This window comes from Tasmannia lanceolata, unplaced genomic scaffold, assembly GCF_043159265.1.
Source record: "Tasmannia lanceolata isolate RefF3 unplaced genomic scaffold, GAP_Taslan_0.1 ptg000005l, whole genome shotgun sequence".
Lineage (NCBI taxonomy): Eukaryota > Viridiplantae > Streptophyta > Magnoliopsida > Canellales > Winteraceae > Tasmannia > Tasmannia lanceolata.
In genome coordinates, this window is record NW_027518682.1 from 15,546,790 (window position 1) to 15,558,896 (window position 12,107).

At 39.6% G+C, this 12,107-nt stretch overlaps 1 pseudogene across 1 annotated transcript; it reads right to left on the reverse strand.

Moving 5' to 3' along the window:
* Positions 1 to 7,247: 7,247 nt before the first annotated feature.
* LOC143877674 (putative disease resistance protein RGA3 pseudogene) lies at positions 7,248 to 11,322 on the reverse strand (annotated as a pseudogene). Its single transcript, XR_013250708.1, has 2 exons — positions 7,836 to 11,322; positions 7,248 to 7,494 (listed from the first exon to the last, which is right to left on the reverse strand). The product of XR_013250708.1 is annotated as a putative disease resistance protein RGA3 pseudogene (transcript).
* Between the last annotated feature and the right edge of the window lie 785 nt (positions 11,323 to 12,107).

Consider the following 12,107-nt stretch of genomic DNA (forward strand, 5'->3'; position numbering starts at 1 on the left):
TTCAATAACTATCACCATTGCTTTTGTCTGAGCTTTATATTTGGCATAAGAAAGATTCTCGATTTTAGTACGCTTTGGTAGCAAACTGACATGGAAAGATTTTCAGCAAAAAGAAATATAATCTCTGCCAGGAGTCATAAAATTACCAGTAATCATCTGTTCAATCCCCTTGCATATCTACTTAGCCTAAAAGCCTTGCAACAAAGAACAAGGGAACTTAATTATTATGTTAGCTTCACACCACTAAGATTGTAGCATCACTGCATTATATTCGATGGTTGAAGGGGGCAGTGGTTCCCATGGAGATTTGGGAAATGATAAATGCGCCCATTTTCATTACTTGGGACACCCCGGTGCAGTGTACGATGCAATCAGGTCCCTTCAATCTGTACAACTGCCTCTTTGCAGTCATAGATAAAGTGCACCTGGGTGTCCTAAGTAATGAAAAGGGGCACATTTATCATTTTCCGAAGATTTTCCTCTATTTTTGATGAAATAGAAGATCTAATCTCGGGCTCCGCTACAGTGTTCAATCATGTGTGGCGATCGGCTAATGGGGAGGCGGATGCTTTGGATAGGGGAGGGGTTAGCAGTATGGGTTTGGAGTCATTTGATTTCTTTCCTCCGTGAGAGCTGTATTTCTTCTGTTCTTTCTTTTTCTTTTTCTTTTGTGTTTCTTTTTCTCTTGTAGTGGTCCTTCTCGGTCCACATCCTATTCTCTTTAATGAAATTTCTCTGCCATTTCAAAAAAAAAAAAAAAAGCATCACTGCATTATTTGAAAAGAGATTTGTGAGTGTCACAAGCAAATGGAAAATAAAATTTTTAATCCTTCACAAACTCCCCAATAATTTCCTCATAGCCTCATATATAAGCATAAATCCAATCTTAATCATCGGTTCTGGATCGATTTCAGCTCTTAGATCAACTTAGAAAACATTAATTTCTTTTTTAAAGCCGCTCAAAGTAAAATAAAATTGATGTTACTGCCTGGAAATATTACCCTGTACCTTCTCTGTAAGGCTCTGTTTCTTTTGACATAAAAGTGGACGCAAAATTTGTTTTACGTAAATTTTCAAAATACTTACTCTCTTAATTAGCTTTCTGTACTTCAGATTTATCGTAACTTGTCCATGATAATCAAAAGACACCTATTTTAAGATATTAAAACCTCAATTAAAAATTTTCCAGTTTCGCCCCAAGAAAAATCCTATTCAGGTTTTTATTTAATAGGGCCCGCAAGATCCTACTTAAGCCTATCCCAACATCCCATTGAAAGTTAGTAAAAATCTCTGACATTATAACAACGAATACTAGAAGATTTCAGCCCAGCCGCACATGGACTGGGCCTGCTTAAATCACTTTAGTGGCCTATTAGAGCCCCTTTTCTTCCCTCTTCTCCCACTCAGTCCTTCTTTCATCTTCTTCTTTAGGATCTTGCCCATGGAGTATATTATATGGATTCTTATGAACAGGTGAATCATCCGGTCGAAAAGGTGTCAAATTCTAATACTGTAGGATTCACCACAACACTTCTAGATCTATTTAATCTATTTTTATTTCTAAATACTATAACAAATCTGACTTATTCATAACTAACGATTTCCACAAAATGGTGGCGAAACATAAAAATTGTACAAATCTTTTCATTTTCCATTTTGATCCGATCCATTCGTTTGTAGAGCTATTTACTTGATCGTTGACATTTCTGGAACACCTCGAACGGATAAAGAAATAGTCAATTTTGAAAAAAGTTATTCGAAAGGGGAGAATTTGCATCAGTATCTCAGTTTCAATTCAAATATGGGTTTGATTCACACTTGATGTTCTGAGAAATATTTGCCATATGGGAAGAAGTAAAAACGGAGTCTTTGTCTAAAGAAATGTGTTGAGAAAAGGCAGATGTATTGAACAAACCAACTAAACTTTTTGCCATAAAACTTAATCCGAAGCCTTGTCCAGAGTCATCATAGTCTCATAGAAGTGGAAGTAGAAAATCAACTTAGAGAGTTAAATTAAGAACTTAACGAATGGAGGAGACTACATGCCAAAGGAATTCTATTTGTTTTCTCTCAAAGAAAGGTTTATTTTGTCAAATTTCAGCTCCATATTCTTCACAGTAAAATGGCTATGGCGTATCTGGTCAAACTTCAGCGCCATATTCTTTACAATGAAATGGCCTTTGTAAGAACTGATAAGAATTGGAAGATCTTTTTGCATCACATATTCACATACACACGTGAAATATATTTATATAAGAGGAAACTGTTGACTTATGGTGAGCTAGCTTGCCCAATCACATGGGGGCCCACTTTGTTAGGATGATCCAAACCATTCATTTGAAAGTCCCTTACATAGATGGGGGGTGTACCAAAAATCAGCTCCATAGGATCATCCTAACCCCTCCATTTGTGGAGGACAAAAATGGACAGACACAAAACTGCCCCATTTTTGTCGTCCACAAATGGAGGGGTTAGGATGATCCTATGGAGCTGATTTTTGGTACACCCCCTATCTATGATAAGGCCTTGCAAATGAATGGTTTGGATCACTCCCCAAAATGTGGGACCCATGTGATTGGGCAAGCTAGCTCACCATAAGTTTGGTTAAGCTCACCAACAGTTTCCTCTTTATATAAATGCTTAGTTTTGAACATCTCTGGCATGTATCAAAAGTATACAGTGTTCTTTTATATCTTTTTTCCATTTTTGAATCCTTTTGATGTTAATATAATTGTTTATTGTGGATTTGATAGGGGTTTGATGAATACATGAATTTGGTACTAGATGATGCAGAGGAGTTCAACATCAAGAAAAAAACTAGAAAGCCTTTGGGTGGGACCCAAAATATGTTACCCCATTTTCTAGTTTTTTTTTTTAATTCTTGAATTTGTTCTTAAATTCTGGCTATGATTTGTTCAGGTAGGATTCTATTAAAAGGAGACAACATCACATTGCTGATGAGCACGTGAGTTAACTTAAACTCTCTCCCTCCCTCTCTCTCTCTCTCTCTCTCTCTCTCCAAGCTTACAACTCTTCTTCCTTTTCAGGGGGAAATGACGACTTTAACTCTGGAGGAATGGTGTAGATTTGTGGCGAGTACATTGTAGCTTGTTTCAAAGTACTTAAAGACTAAGATATTTGGTTTACAAGTAAAAACCTATATATGTTCGACCAACCAGGTACTTAAAGTCATCCACCCTCTTTCCTGGAACACTATCTGCACGCCAAAAGATGAAGGGGGTCTGGGCATTAGAAGGCTTCATGATATTAACTCTGCCTGCCAGCTGAAAAACTTGTGGAATGTTATTAATGGAAGAAACTCGCTGTGGTCTGATTGGTTCAATCTCAAGTACTTGAAAAGGAAAAATTTTTGGACCAGGACCATGCCATCCAAGCCTTCCTGGGGAGCCAGAAGCATCTTCAAAGCAAGGGAAGAAGCTAACCGTCTCATCTGTTATGTTATTGGAGATGGTAAAGGAATTGATTTTTGGAAGCAGCCCTGGCAGGGCCATATTTCCCACCTCTACCCAGAAGGATTCATTCTCAATACCCTTCCCCAAACTGTCTCTGTTGAAAACCTTCTCAGAAACGGTGAATGGGACCACACTATTCAGCACACCTTACCCAGACTTCTCCCCATCCTAAACTCAGCTCTTATCACCCCAGGTATCCAAAACCAGGCAATATGGAAACCCCACCCAAATGGTAATTTTACATTGACCAGCGCCTGGCAAAGTATCAGAACCCACCATCCTAAAGTCCATTGGTTCTCTTCGGTCTGGTTCAAGGGCCATAACCCGAGGCATAGCCTGCTTGCCTGGGAAGCGCTTCATTGTAAACTTAGCACCAAGGCTAAACTGCTGTCTTTAGGGATCACCAGGGAAACCTCCTGCACTCTTTGCGCCTCGGGAAGAGAAGACTCGGATCACCTCTTTTTCAAATGCTCTTTCACCGCCTGGATATGGAGATCCGTATTATGGAGGTTCTCCATTAGAAGAAAGCCAAAGAAACTCTGCTCGAAGAAGAAAACTGGATCCGGAATAACACTCAACCTAGAAGCAGATATGCAGTGGCTCTTCGTATTGCATTTTGTGCTGCTATCTACTGCATCTGGACTGAAAGGAACAGAAGGATTTTCGATAACCGCAAACGCCACAAACAGAGGATCCTCTGGGAAATCATCCAAATAATAAGATCTAAAATTCTTTTCCTCAGATTGGATGGGACTTAAGACGCAAAGGAAGATTTTCTTTCTGGTTGAGACTTCCAAAGTTCAGCAAACCTGAAACTATCAAATCTTGCAGCTGGGCCCCCGCCAGAAGAAGGCAGCCTCAAACTGAATACTGACGCTTCCCTCTGCTATTCTGAAGCTGCCATTGGAGGGCTAATTAGAGACCACAACAGTAATATCATCACTGCCTTCTCCATTAACAAGCCTCCGCAATCCATCCAAGAGCTGGAAATGCAAGCGATCTACGAAGGCACTGCCTCCGCCAGAAGGTTGAACCTCAATCATCTTTGGATCGAATCCGATTCCCTCTTCTCCGTTAAAGCAACCACTGGATAAACCAAATGCTTACGGAAGCAAATCCCAATTCTAACCAAGATCAAAGCTCTTCTAAGTGAATTTCAGAGTTGGAAGATATCTCATACCTGGCGGGAAGCCAACTCTGCAGCAGACTTTTTATCCAAAATTGACTGTTGTATCAAGGGAGAGGCTATTCCTTCTTCTGATCTTCCCCCTGAGCTTATGAGTATTGTCATAGCCGATTCCTTGGGAGCGCTATATCCTAGAATGTAATGGTCATCTCTATCTTGCTCATATTTGTTGTCATGAGGGAGTGTGTTCCCCTTTGGCTGGCTTTTAAGCCCCCTTAATATGTATCTTTCTGCTTTATTTAATGAATCTGGTCGGGGTCCTGCCTAACCCCAGCTTACCCATCAAAATAAAATAAAATAACAGATATCACATGATGATCATGAATGTCATCTGATCATGGATGCCATCACATTGCAATCTCCTGATTTATGCCATCCGCCAATAACTTGGATGTCTCTTATCCTCTTTTATTGTTTTAATGGTTATCACTTGTCTAGCATGCTTTTTAGCCATATTTCCTTCCAAATGGACAATTGAGTTAGGAACTGGTCATCAATAACACATATAAACAACCGTTAAGAATCTTGTTTTTCTAGCAGTTTGTCACCTGTCTTTATAAATTTTATCGAAAATCTAGTCTATTACTCATAGCTCTCTTTCTTCTCATGACAACATACCCAATTGTCTAAATGATCTCACATGAATGAAAAGTGGTATGAATTGAGTAGACTTCCCAATTCTTGCCACTTCCTACTTCAAATCAAACCAATCCACTTATAATCAGTTAACTTTTAATAACACAATCTCCGCAATCATCAAAAACTCAATTGATTTACTTAGTTCTAATCATATATACCTAATTAATAAAAGAATCGGTTTTGAACATTGATTAGAATGACCAATTGAAAGATGAGTAAGAATACAACTGACATCATCAGATATGTCGGTCTGTCTTGGCTGTAAAAAGAAAAGACTCTGAAGTAATAGTTGGAAATATATATAGCTTGGTACAGGATATGATTGGTACTGACTGATTACAGATGATATAAAAACATTGATTTTGGTGTCATCTGAGGCTAATATAAGGACCAGTTGAAAGATGAGTAGGAATACAACTTACCTCATCAGATATGTTGGTTTGTCATGACTGTAAAAAGAAAAGACTTCAAAGTAATAGTTGGAAATATATTTATAGCTTTGGTACTTGATATAATTTGTACTGGCCATTTGGTTGATTACAGATGATATAAAAACATTGATTTTGCTTTTTACAACTAAGATTCTCTCTTATGCTGATGTGTCCCTGTGAACATGTACAACTCAATCAGATCACTGGACCTTTCAACAATATTATGCTTCTTACTACCGTTGCAAGCCTTGGCGCAACAGTAAGTTTTCTCCATTGTGACCTGGTGGTCACGACTCACGGGTTCGAGTCACGGAAACAGCCTCTCTGAAAAGCAGGCTGAAAAGCAGGGGTAATGCTGCGTACATCTAGCCCTCCCCAGACCCCGCAATGGCGGGAGCCTCGTGCACTGGGCTGCCCTTTCTTACTACTCCACGAAATCAAGCAATTGTTTACAAAAACACAGAGGCCTGTAACAGATCTCCTGGTGTCATGTTTTAGGAAGATAGGATTATGCTTGTTCATAGTAGATCACTCACATCAAGGCTCGATCAGATGGATGACCTTTTGTATGGTTCAGATTCATTGTGATGATCCTCCATCAGATGGGCATGGGGTTCAGAATGAATTTGATCAGGCTATAGGACTATTTCCCATTTGGATTCTAGCCTAAACTCTTGATCTTCTTAGCTTGAGCATGATCCCTTGTGTTTGATGGCAAAGTAGCAGGGATTTGTCCCATCTAAAGGTTGTTTAATGTCCTCAAAAGGTCCTAATAGGTTGATGGTTCGCTATAGTTGAGGTGGGCCTTATGTCTTCTCTCGTTGACGGCATGGGCCCTACCATCTTCTTCTTTGATGTAGGCCTTCTATAGACCGGCCATGTGGCAGATTTGAAAACAAGGAAATATCTTCATTCATCCTTCTGTTCTTTGAAGCTTCTTCTTGACTGTGTTGCATGGATTCGGATTCGTGTGTCGGGATCCGACACGGATTCGAGGTGTATATATAGATATATTCATGAAAATTTTGAGGGTAGAGGGTCAAGGCGTAGAGTTTTTATTAAGAGAGTCGAAGAAGAAGGGGAAAGGAGCGTCGATGTTCGACGGTAGAGGGTTGAAGCATTAGGGTTTTTTTTATTAAGAGAAGACGTGTTGTGCTTTTATATAAAAAAAAAGTTAGGAAGAAAATGTGTTTAAAGAGAAAATACACAGGATTCCCATTTTAAAAGAGAATGATGTGTCTGTAGTACTTGTTATGTGTTGTAAGTTGTAACTAACATGCTGCACTGAGGCCTGGTTTGGTAGTCCTGAGGCTAGAAATGTCGGTATTCTGCCCCAATCTCCCCTTTATATGTGACATTGTATTATTTATTGGAACTTTTCATCAAGTGGACCCACGGCGTGCGGGACGTGGGGCAAAATCCTTGCCAATTGGATGATCCTAGCTGACGGCTGACCTATGATAAAATTCAAGCCCAACAGGAAGAGTTGGGTTTTAAGTCCATATCACATAATTCAAGTACAAAATCAAAACCCACTGTGTTACATAACATGAAAATTGCAATTCAATAATAAGATATGGATACAAAAGCCATCCCCACGAACTGCAACAAAAAGTTGTATGCATTCTCAACACATGCAATTGGTAGTCTTTAACCGTTGTGTTTTCTAAGTAAGGTAGAGATGAGGGATTTATGAGATGGGCTTGAAACGTACCTGTTTAGCAATGAATGTCCCCGATGCACATTTCTAACTTTGCCTGTGTTCCTGTAAAGAGATTTCATGATTTTAGACATAAAATGTTTCTTATTTTTAAGCATTTCTTTAGGTAATTCGTTACTTCTGTGGTTGTTTCTACATGCACAAACCAAGCTGATCTGATTTCCTCCTTGTTTCATTCTATCATAGATTACACAACATGAAGAAAATCAATATCAAACTTTTTTTTTGAGCGGGAAATCAATATCAAACTATAAAAAGAAAAAAAGAAAATCGCATATTGACATTATAGAGGTGAAATTATTTTTTTGTTTCTGTTAATAATTTATCTTCTTTTGCTGGTTCAAAAAAAGACTTTAAAGAGATAAAATAGACTGAAAACTACATACCTGAGGGCAAGGGGCATGGGACATTAATTGTCTTTATCTTGTATGGATTGGAAGTTAAAGATGATGCTTGGAATGCGTGCTATCTTGTACCAGTCCTCACCTTTATTCTTCTCGCATCGCGTCTCCAAATGGGGACATCTTATGATCACTAGTTGTTTTAGTGTGGTGATGTGTTGCAGCCCTTCGGGCAAAGATATCAGGTTACAACAATTCCAGATCCACAACCTCCTTAGCATTGTGAGGTTTTCTAACTTGCCTGGCAAAGACACCAGTTTATCACAACTATTAATAGTCAACTCTTGAAGCGCAGTGAGATGCTCCATACCCTCTGGCAAGCTATCCAACTCCGGACATGCATTAAGACTCAGCCTCTGAAGGGCGGCCATGTATCGCAGCTCCTCGGGCAATGACTTTAGGTTCTGACAGTACCAGATTGACAATTCTTGAAGAGAGCTTAAGCCTCGAATGCCACCCGCCGGCAAAGACAGTATACTGCTGCACCCATGGATTGACAAAGATTCTAGAGACACAAGGTTTTTCAGCTCTCCCGGCAGAGATTCAAGCTTGGGAAAGCCCTCAAATTTTAGAGAGTGGAGATGTATAAGATTTTGTAGCAACCCTTTCGGTAGAGATATCAGCTCTGGAAATCCACCAATATCAAGGGACGAAAGTGAGGTGAAGTTTTCCAGTGAACTTAATAGCATTGTATTGCTACTACGCAATTCCAAATGTTGAAGAGATGGAAGGCATGGCAGGGTTGTCAACTTGGGGCATTTCTCAATGATCAATTGGCTGACAGAAAGGGGCGCTTCTCTTCTCTCCACTGTAGACCATTTCTCCAAATTAAGCATATCTTTGAGGGTTATTTCTTTTAATGATGGAAACCTTCTGAATATATCATTGCAGTCCACGTCCTCGATGTACTTCACACTATCCATACCGTCTATGATGAGAACCTTAAGGAAAAGTAGCTGCCCAATTGGTGAGAGATGTTCAGATTTTCTGCAGCTGATTAGTGAAATTTCAACCAAATATGGGAGAGACAAATCAGCCATCCAGCTTGGAAGATTTGTACCACTGTAGTTCTCAATGGATAGCTTTTTTATATTTGAGTGTGGTTGAAGGACTTCAAGCACACACATAGCATTTTCAGCATCACCTTCATGTCCCCATGATAATTTCAGTGAGTGAAGGTTTTGCTTCTCCTTCAAATGTGCTTTCTCAGCCTCTGCTGTAGTCCCAACATTCTCCAGGTTTTGAATGTGCAGTTCCCCTCGAAGGTTAATTAGGCTGTGTAGCTCTCCTACCCCACACCCTCTCTTCTTGCCCACAATGAATATAGGCAACGTTTGAAGGCAGCTTAGCCGTCCAATGCCAGTTGGCATTCGAGTCAATGACCCGGATGAATCGATTTCAAGATGTCTGAGGCTAATCAATTTCTTCATGTCTTTGGGTAACGCCCGGAGATTACTGCAACCCAAGAGTTTCAATGTTTGCAAATTTTGGAGGCTACTTATAGTTTTAGGTAACCTTTTAATTTGAGTTCGCGAGAGTTCGAGGTACCTTAGGTGTTTCAACTTGCCTATCGAAGTTGGCAATTTTCTAACATCACTGAAACTTATATCTAACACACGTAGGCAACTAAAATGTGAGAACATGGTGTGAGAGATCTTTATCGTGCTTCCGTGTATAACCCATAAAATGAAAGTACGTAAGTTGTTTGCTTTGTACAGTACTTCTGGAATTGTGGATGATGTCCTTAAGGCTAAATGACGGGCCCTTCTTGGAATACTATCTTCCTTGCTAGCCTCCGCAATTGAGTATTCATCCCGTGCAACAGACTGTGCAAGATCATGGATGAGGTCATGAATTTTGCACTTTACTACTTTACCATCGCCATCTTTTTCCACCACTTGGAAGAAAGACCTCCACAATAAATCGTTGAAATACTCAAAACCAATATCTTCCATCTGCCTACTTCCTTCAGATATGGGAATGAAGCCTTCTGCCATCCATAAGTGGATCAAGTCTTTCTTCTCAATTTCATAATTTTTTACAAACAACGAGCAGTAGGCAAAGCATTGCTTCAGATGTGATGGCATATGATTATAGCTCAATCTTAATGCCGGTAAAATTCCTTCCTCGTCCTGTAAATTCCAAATTTCACTTCCTTTCACAAACAACCATTCATCTTCTGTTCTTTTAAAGCGCATCATGCCTCCAAGAGCCTTTGCTGCTAGAGGGACGCCTCCACACTTTTTGACAATCTCCTTTCCAATTTTTGTAAATTTCGGATTGTCTTCTTTGTCTATCCCAATCTCAAATGCCCTTTGCTTGAACAAAGACCAGCAATGATCCTCTGACAAACCCTCCAAATGATGCAGAGCAGTTGGATCCATTATTGATGCAACTTTCTCGCTGCGAGTAGTTACTATAACTTTGCTTCCCCTCGTACCACCCCTTAACAAATGTTTCAATCCATCCCACTTCTCAGGATCCTCATTCCAGACATCATCTAAAACAAGTAAATATTTTCTCCCATCTAACATTTCTCGAAGCCGACGCTGCATTGGATCCATGTCCAAGAGATCACATTTATTCCTATTTGCAGATTCTATAATTCCTTTTATAAGCCTCCTCACATCAAAATCATCCGCGACACAAACCCACGCTTTTAGTGAGAAATTCTTCTCTACCCTCTTATCATTATAAGCTAATTGAGCAAGGGTTGTTTTCCCAAGCCCTCCCATCCCCACTATGGGAATGATCGATAAATCCTCTTCATCACCTCCACCAATCAAAAGGTTCACTATCTTCTCTCTATCTTCTTCTCTTCCATAAACTTCGGATTCAATTACAAATGCACCAGTCTGTTCTTGTTCTCTACTTTCTGTTCTCTTTCCTACCTCTCTTGGATGGAACATAGACCTCTCTTGCGTAATTCTATCTAATCTCTCTCTAACATCCTTTATCCTATGCCCCATCTTAAGGGCGAAATAAAAGTGGGTTTGAGAGAGAAAAGAAATTGCTTACCTGATTGTTCCAAATCCCTCCCACTTTCTGCTGTAGAGCCAAAGTTGCATAATCATCTATTATATCATCTGCATCATAAGCTGCATCTTTAAGCTTTTTTAACCAGTCTCGTAACGCCTTGCTCTTTGCTTGCTGGTCCTCTGCATCTTGAAGCACACATTGAATTGCAGATAACGTGCTTCCGAGATTTTGCAGTTCTGTCTTGACACCCCAAGCCAACCAAAACTCTTCAGCAGCTAAAGAATTCAACTGACCCAAGATTGATTTCACTAGGCCAGAAAGAACAAGTTCAGCCATCTTCTGATTCAATAGAATTTGCCCACAACTAAAAGGGATGATTGTGTAGAAGAAATGATCCTCAAATTCAGTGGAAAATCTTTGTTTGTCTGAGATGGAAATTTCTGAGAAGCTGCTAATGTTCTTTCTTCAGAACTTCTTTCCAGGGATAAATAATTGGAGTTGGTCATTGTTGACCTTCATTTCTTGTCGCTATTTATCCAGGCTGTAATGTCTAGGCTCGATCTGTGGTGGGCCCCTTTAATCTGCAATTCATTAGCAGCCAATTGGTTATCCTGTTCAGAAATAACTTTCCCATATGAAGATGCCTTTTGTACCTCGGCTGTAAAATTAGATCTCTTTTCAACATGTAAATTCACGTCTTGTTTTCTATATACTAATGGCACCAAACGATTTTGTGACCCGACGATGAAGTATAAATGATGAAAGGGTTTTGCTAACGAGTGCCCTTGGGGTACCTATTAAGTGCATTGGAAATGATATTTAACACCCATTTTGAGTTAGCATGAGAAGTGGCTAAAAAACAGGAAAAAAAAAAAGTAATTCTGATATTTTCATGATAACCTTTTGGAGTAATTGGTTGTTTCACATTGCCGGAGAAGTGGCAAATGTAAGCCCGACGGTTCAAAGATCACTCATGTTTTGATTGGTCACAAAACCAAATTGATTGAAATCTAAGGACTAATGGTTTGCATGTAGTAATTCAGGTCTTAGTCCAGGTCATTGGAGGGATTGCTAGGGACCATTGCAGAAGGCATTTTGAGGAACTGTTGTTGCATGAGAGTGCAGCCACATAGGTTCAGATTTTGTCTTATTCATTTAATTCATCCAAGGTGCCTGCACGGTTGCACTCTCATGCAACAGTCGTTCTGTGAAATGCCTTCTGTGATTGTCCCTAGCAAATCTCTTAATTGGATTATGTTAGGGAAGTGATACTTACGC